Here is a 7,246-nt window from a genome sequence, read left to right as displayed (position 1 = left end):
AAAAAAAAAAATAAAGGCCCTTTGGGAAGAAAAAAAAAATCATCCATTTAATCTAGATTTTCCAGGTTTGTAGGGTTTTCTTTTGTAATAGGTTCTGATGATATTTCGAATTTCCTCAGTTTCTGTTGTTATGTCTCCTCTTTCCTTTCCCATTTTGTTAATTTGGATACTGTCTCTGTGCCCTTTAGTTCATTTGGCTAAGTGTTTTTCTATCTTGTTGATTTTCACAAAGAACTGGCTCTTGGTTTTGTTGATTCTTTTTATTGTTCTTCTTGTTTCTAACTGATTGATTTCAGTCTCAAGTTTGAATATTTCCTGATGTCTATTCCTCTTGAGTATGTTTGTTTCTTTCTGTTATAGAGCTTTCAGGTGTGCTATAAAGTTTCTCGTATGGGATTTTTCCAATTACTTTATGGAACCACTTAGTGCTATGAATTGTATTCTTAAAACTGCTTTCAGTTCCCCATAAATTTGAGTATGTTGTGGCTTCATTTTCTTTGAATTTTGTAAAGTCTTTGTTTTTTTATCTTTATTTCTTCCCTGATAAAGTTATCATTCAGCAGATACTTGTTCATTTTCCATGAGTATGTGTGCTTTCTGTTGTTATTATTGAAGACCAGCCATAGTCTGTGGTGATCTGATAGCGTGCATGGGATTATTTCAGTCTTCTTGTATCTTTTGAGATTGTTTTCTTGTATTTAATTATATGGTCAATTCTGAAGAAGGTTTCAGGAGGTGGTGGGATGTTTGGTGCTTTTGTTTTGGTGTGAAATATTTTGCAGATATCTTTTAAATCTATTTGGTTCATAGCTTCTATTAACTTCACTGTGTCTCTGTTTAGTTTCTGTTTCAATGATGAGAATAGGGTGTTCAAGTCTTCCAATATTATTGTGTGAGGTTCAGTGTGTATTTTGAGCTTTAATAAAGTTTGCTTTATGAATGTGGGTAACCTTGTATTTCAAGCATAGATATTCAGAATTGAGACTTCCTTTTGGTGGATTTTTTCTTTAATGAATATGAAATGTCCTTCCCCATCTAGTTTGATAATATTTGGTTGAAAGTCTATTTTATTGAATATTAGAAAGGCAACTTCAGTTTGTTTCATGGGATCATTTGCTTGGAAAGCTTTTTTTCAGCCTTTTTACTCTGAGCTAAGCTCTGTCTTTGTTAGTGAGATGTGTTTCTTGTATGTAGCAAAATGTTGGATCCTGCTTATGCATCCAGTCTGTTAGCTTGTGTCTTTTTGATTTGTGAACTGAGTTCATTGATGTTGAGATATATTAAAGATAGATGATTATTAGTTCTTTTTGTTTCTGGAGATGGTATTATGTGTGTATGATTCTCTTATTTGGGGTTTGTTGTGATTTGTTTAGTTTCTTGTATTTTCTTGGGGGTAGTTACCCTCTTTATGTTTGAGATTTCGTTCCAGTATCCTCTGTAGAGCTGGATTAGTAGAATGATACTATTTAAATTTGGTTTTGTCATAGAATATCTTGGTTTCTCCATCTAAGATGACTGAGAGTTTTGCTGGGTATAAGAGGTTTTGCCTGACCTCTGTCTGGGCTCTTCTGACTTTTAGGGTCTCTTTTGAGAAGTCTGGTATAATTCTGCCAGGTCTGCCTTTATATGTTATTTGGCCTTTTCCCCTTACAGTTTTTAATATTCTTTTTTTATTGTGTGCATTTAGTGTTTGATTATTCTGCAACAGGAGGATTTTGTTTTCTTGTCCGATCTATTTGGTGTTTTGTAGGCTTCTTGTACACTTTTGGTCATCTGTTTCTTTGTGTTATGGAAGTTTTCTTCCATGATTTTGTTGAAGATGATTTAAGGCTCTGTGAGCTGGGATTCTTCACTGTCTTCTATTCCTATTACTCTTAGATATGATCTTTTCATTGTCACCTGAATTTCCTCAATGTTTTGGTTTAGGAGGTTTTATACTTTGTATGTTTGGGTGACATATGAATATTTTCTTTGGTATCTCCTACAACTGAGATTCTCTCTTCTATCTCTTGTATACCGTTGGTGACTCTTGCATCCTGCTTGTGTATCCAGTCTGTTAGCTTGTATCTTTTTTTATTGGTGAACTGAGTTCATTGATGTTGAGATATATTAAAGAAAGATGATTGTTAGATGATCTCCTGATCTCTTTCATAAGTTGTCCATCTACACAGGGTTGCCTCCCTTTGCATTTTCTTTATTGTTTCTATTTCCCTTTTTAGTTTGTAGAGCATTTTATTCAATTCCTTTACCTGTTTAATTGTATTTCTCTGTATTTCTTTAAGAAATTTGTTTCTTCTTTAAGGGCTTTTATCTGTTTTCCTATGTTTTTCTGTATTTCTTTAAGGGAGTTCTTTATATCCTCCTTAAAGTTCTCTATCATCTTCATGGGATGGGATTGTAAGTCATTATCTTGCTTTTCATGCATATTAGGGTTTCCAGGGCTTGCTGTGTTTGGAGAACTGAGTTCCTATGGTGCCAAATTGGGTTGGGTTCTATTATTGCCTCTGTTTTTCTGGTTATCTCTGGTGTTAACTGGACTGGGTGTCTCTGACTGAAACTGTTCTCCTTGGAGGCAAGTAGAACTCTATGACCTGAGTTAGGGCATGTTTCCTTGGAGGCAGGCTGACTTACAAGTTCAGAGGTTAAGTCCATTATCATCAAGGCAGGAAGTATGGCAGCATCTAGGAAGAGAGGTTCTACATCTTGATCTGAAGATTGACATGAAAAGACTAGCTCCTATATGGCTAGGAGCAGGGTCTTAAATCCCACTCCCATAGTGACACACTTCCTCTAACAAGGTCACACCCATCCAACAAGGCCACACCTCAAGTGCCACTCTCTGGGCCAAGCATATTCAAACCACCACAGTTCCCCTTTCTTTTTATCCTCACCAGCATGTGATATCCCTTGATTTTTTTTTTTAATATTATCCACTCTGACAAGCTTTAGATGAAATCTTAGAGTCAGTTTGATTTACATTTCCCTCATAAATAAGGATGTTGATCAAATATATTTAAGTGCTTCTCAGACATTAGAGATTCCTTGATTAAGAATTCTGTTTAGCTCTGTACCTCTTTTTAAAATTGACTTTTTGGGGTTGTTTGTGTCTAGTTTCTTGAGTTTTTTATAAGTTTTTGGATCTCAGCCTTCTGTCAGATGTAGTGTTGGTAAAGATCTTTTCTCATTCTGTAGGCTGCTGTTTTGTCCTACTGATTGTTTCTTTTGCTTTACAGAAGCTTTTCAGTTTCATGAAGTTCCATTTATTAATTTTATTGTATGTGCTGTTGGTGTTCTGTAGAGGAAGTTGCCTACTGTGCCAATGGGTTCAATGCTATTCCCCACTTTCTCTCCTATCAGATTTAGTGTGTCCATTTTATGTTGTGGTCTTTAATCCATTTTGATTTGAGTTTTGTGCAAGATGATAGATATGGATCTATTTGCATTCTACTAAATTCAAAAATTCAGTTAGACCAGCACCATTTGTTGAAGATACTTTCTTTTTATAATCATATAGTTTTCACTTCTTTTTTCAAAAAGCAAGTCTCTATATGTATATGGGTTTACTTCTGGGTCTTTGATTCAATTCCGTTAATAAACCTGTTTGTTTTTAAGCCAATATCATGCAAATTTTTTTATTATTTTTGCTCTGTTATACAGCTTGAAATCAGAGATGATGATACTTTTAGAAGTTTTTTATATCTTCTGTCTGAACCCTCTGGAGGCCACCAGGGACCCTAGAGTGCTCTCCATGCCGCAGGACCTCAGGATTACCTCGGGATCATGGGTGAGTGGAATGCAACATCAGCTCCAAAGAATCGCTGGGGTGGGGGGAGGTCATGTGCCAGCAGGAACAGGGACAGGGACAGGCGAACCCCACCCGACCAGAGGTTGGGAACCATTCAGGTCGGGGCCAGCCCTGCCATCTTCTGCCTGAACCATTTACTTTGATGTTGGATATTGGCTTGCTATATATTGCCTTTATTGTGTTTAGGTATGGGCTTTGTATTCCTATTTTCCACAGGACTTTATTTATTTATTTATTTACATCCCAAATATTGCCCCTTTCTGCACAAAGTTCCTTCCCCTATTCCCTTTGCCTCTGAGAGGGCAGAGGTACATCAAGTCTCTTCAGGATAAGGTGTATCCTGCCCACTGAGGCAAGATATGTTAGCCCTATGCAGCAAATGGATTGGGAACCTCAGACAAGCCCATGTATGCTATTTGGTTGGTGTTGCAATCTCTGGGAATTCTCAGGGTCCAGGTTAGTTGACACTCTTGGTCTTCTTGTGGGGTTGCAATCTCCCTGAGGGCCTTCAGTCCTTCTCATAACTCTTCCACAGTGGTTCCTGACCTCTGTCTAATGTTTGTCTGTGGGTATCTGCATCCGTCTCAATAGAATCTGGGTAGAACCTCTCAGAGGGCTGCTATGCTAGGTTACTGTCTACAAGTGCAACATAGCATCATTAATAGTGTGATGGTGCCTGTCCATGGGATAGGTCTCAAAATGGGCTAGACACTGGTCAGCCATTCTTTCAATCTCTGCTGCATCTTTGTTATGCCTGCATTTCTTTTAGACAGGACCAATTTGAGGTCAAAGTTTTGTAGGTAGATTAGTGTCCCCATCTCTCCACTGGAATCCTGTTTGGCTAGTGGTGGTGGTCTCTTCAGGTTCCATATCCCCACTGTTGGAAATTTTAGCTAAGGTCACTCACAATCATTGACTTCAGGGAGCCTAGCTCATCCCTGATCTCTAGGACATCATAGAGATTCCCTCAACCCCCCACACATAGTAGCTGCATATTTCCATTCATTCTCCTAGCCCTCTAGGACTCTCTCTCCTGTCTCTTCTGATGACTGATCCTGCCCCCTATTCCTCTAGCTCTCCCTTCTTTCACCCAGGAACCTACTCTCTGCCTCTCATGACTGTTTTATTCCCACTTCTAAGTGAGATCCACGTATCTCCATTTGGGCCTTCCTTTTTGTTTAAGTTCTTTGGGTCTGTGGGGTGTATCATGAGTATTCTGTACTTTATAGCTATTATCCACAAGCAGTGCATGCCCTTTTGGGTGTGCGTTACCTCACTTAGGATGATATTTTCTAGTTCCATCTATTTGCTTGCAAAATTCATGATATCCTTGCTTTTAATAGTTGAATAGTGTTTTAATATGTAAATGAACCACAGCTTCTGTGTTCATTCTTCAGTTGAGGGACATCTGAATTGATTCCAGTTTCTGGCTTTCATGAATATAGCTGCTATGAACATGGTGAAGCATGTATTTTTGGGTTATGGTTATGGTAGAGCTATGCCCAGGAGTGGGTATAGCTGGGTATTCAGATAGAACTATCGGCAATTTTCTGAAAAACTGCCAGATTGATTTTCAGAGTAGTTTTTTCGGGTTTGCACTCCCACCAGCAATGGAGGAATGTTACCTTTTTTAATCACATTCTTGCCAGCATGAGCTGTTGCTTGAGCATTCTGATTAGTGTAAGGTAAAATCTCAGGGTCATTTGATTTGCATTTGACTGATGATTAAGAATGCTAAACATTTCTTTAAGTGCTTCTTAGCCACTTGAATTCTTTATACCCCATTTTTTGATTGGATTATTTGGTTTTTGGAGTTGAACTTCTTGAGTTCTTCATATATTTTGGATATTAGCCTTCTGTTGGATGAAGAGTCAATGAAGATCTTATTTGTAGGATGCAGTTTTGTCCTATTGACAGAGTCCTTTGCCTTACAGAAGCTTTTCAGTTTCATGAGGTCTCAAACATTAATTCTTGACATTAGTAACTGAGCCATTAGTATTCTGTTCAGGAAATTTTCTCCTGTTCCAATTCATTCAAGGCTATTTCCCATTTTCTCTTCTATTAGAAAGAAAGTATTTGGTTTCTTCTATTAGAAAGAAAGTATGAGGTCTTTTAGCCATTTGGATTTGAGTTTTGTACAAGGTGATAAATATGGATCTATATGCATTGTTCTACATGCAGGAATCCAGTTAGACCAGCACCATTTGTTGAAGATGCTCTACCTGTTCCATTATATTGTCTTGGCCTCTTATCAAAAATAAAGTGTCAAAGGTGTGTGGGTTTATTTCTGGGTCTTTGATTCAATTCCATTGATCTATCTGTCTGTTTTTGTACTAATAGCATGCAGTTTTTATTACTATTGCTCTATCATAAAGCTTTATGTCAGGAATGGTGATACCTCCAGAAGTTCTTTTACTGTGTAGGATCATTTTTCTATACTGGTATTTTGTTTTCCATATGAAGTTAAGAATTGCTCTTTCCATGTCTGTGAAGAATTGTGCTGAATTTTCCTGGGGATTGCATTGCCTCTGTAGATTGCTTTTGGTAACATGGCCATTTTCACTATTTTAATCCTACCTATTCATGAGCAAGGGAGATCTTTTCAGGTGAAGAATACTGTTTCCCTAACTTCTTTCTCATCCTGTTTATGGCTTGTGTTTGGGATAGCTACTGATTACTTTGAGATAATTTTGTATTCAGCCACTTTCCTGAAGGTGTTTTTCAGCTGTATAAGCTCTTTGGTAGAATTTTTTGGGTCACTTATACAAATTGTAATATCATCTGTGAATAGTGATACTTTAACTTCTTCTTTCCAATTAGTATTCACTTGATCTCTTTAAGTTGTTGTATTGTTCTAGCCAGAACATCAACTACTATATTGAAGAGATATGGATAGGGTGATCTGCCTTGTCTTGTTGCCAATGTTAGTGGAAATACTTGAAGTTCTCTCCATTTAATTTGATGTTGGCTATTAGCTTGCTGTATGTCCCATCCACTAGGACTTAGTTATTCCGTGGGTCGAGAAGGACCAGGGCCTGAAAGAGAAATGAACGGAGATGCCGTAGACCCTCTGGGTGTCTGCGTAAAATGGTTCTCTAGAGTAGGTGGGCAAAGCTTAGGATGGAGTGACAGACAGATACACGCACACAAGAGAGGTGTTGAATCTGAATGTAATTTTCTGGTTGAGCTTAGACTAATTATATTACAGCGAATATCATAAATTGTAAAACATAACAGATATGGTACATTGGAGTTTTCCAGGTGCAAGAGGAGTGACTACAAAAAGAATTTGCAGGAACCAGATAAATGTTTACGCTAGGGATTAGTATCCCTCCAGATGCAAGAGGAGTGACTTCAAAAGGACTATGTTTACATTAGAGATTAGCACCTGCTTCTGATCAGCCCTGAGCCAGGCAAGAGTTTCACACCTTAGGGTTAATT

The 7,246-nt window shown here is 37.7% G+C and overlaps 1 protein-coding gene across 2 annotated transcripts in view; it reads right to left on the bottom strand.

Moving 5' to 3' along the window:
- LOC110288393 (olfactory receptor 4C5-like) overlaps positions 1-7,246 on the bottom strand; it is a 21,567-nt gene that overhangs the window by 5,663 nt on the left and 8,658 nt on the right. The gene's annotated exons all lie outside the window — the stretch shown is intronic.

This window comes from Mus caroli, chromosome 2 (genome assembly GCF_900094665.2).
Source record: "Mus caroli chromosome 2, CAROLI_EIJ_v1.1, whole genome shotgun sequence".
In the NCBI taxonomy this organism is placed as follows: domain Eukaryota; kingdom Metazoa; phylum Chordata; class Mammalia; order Rodentia; family Muridae; genus Mus; species Mus caroli.
This window is presented reverse-complemented; position numbering and strand designations above follow the sequence as displayed.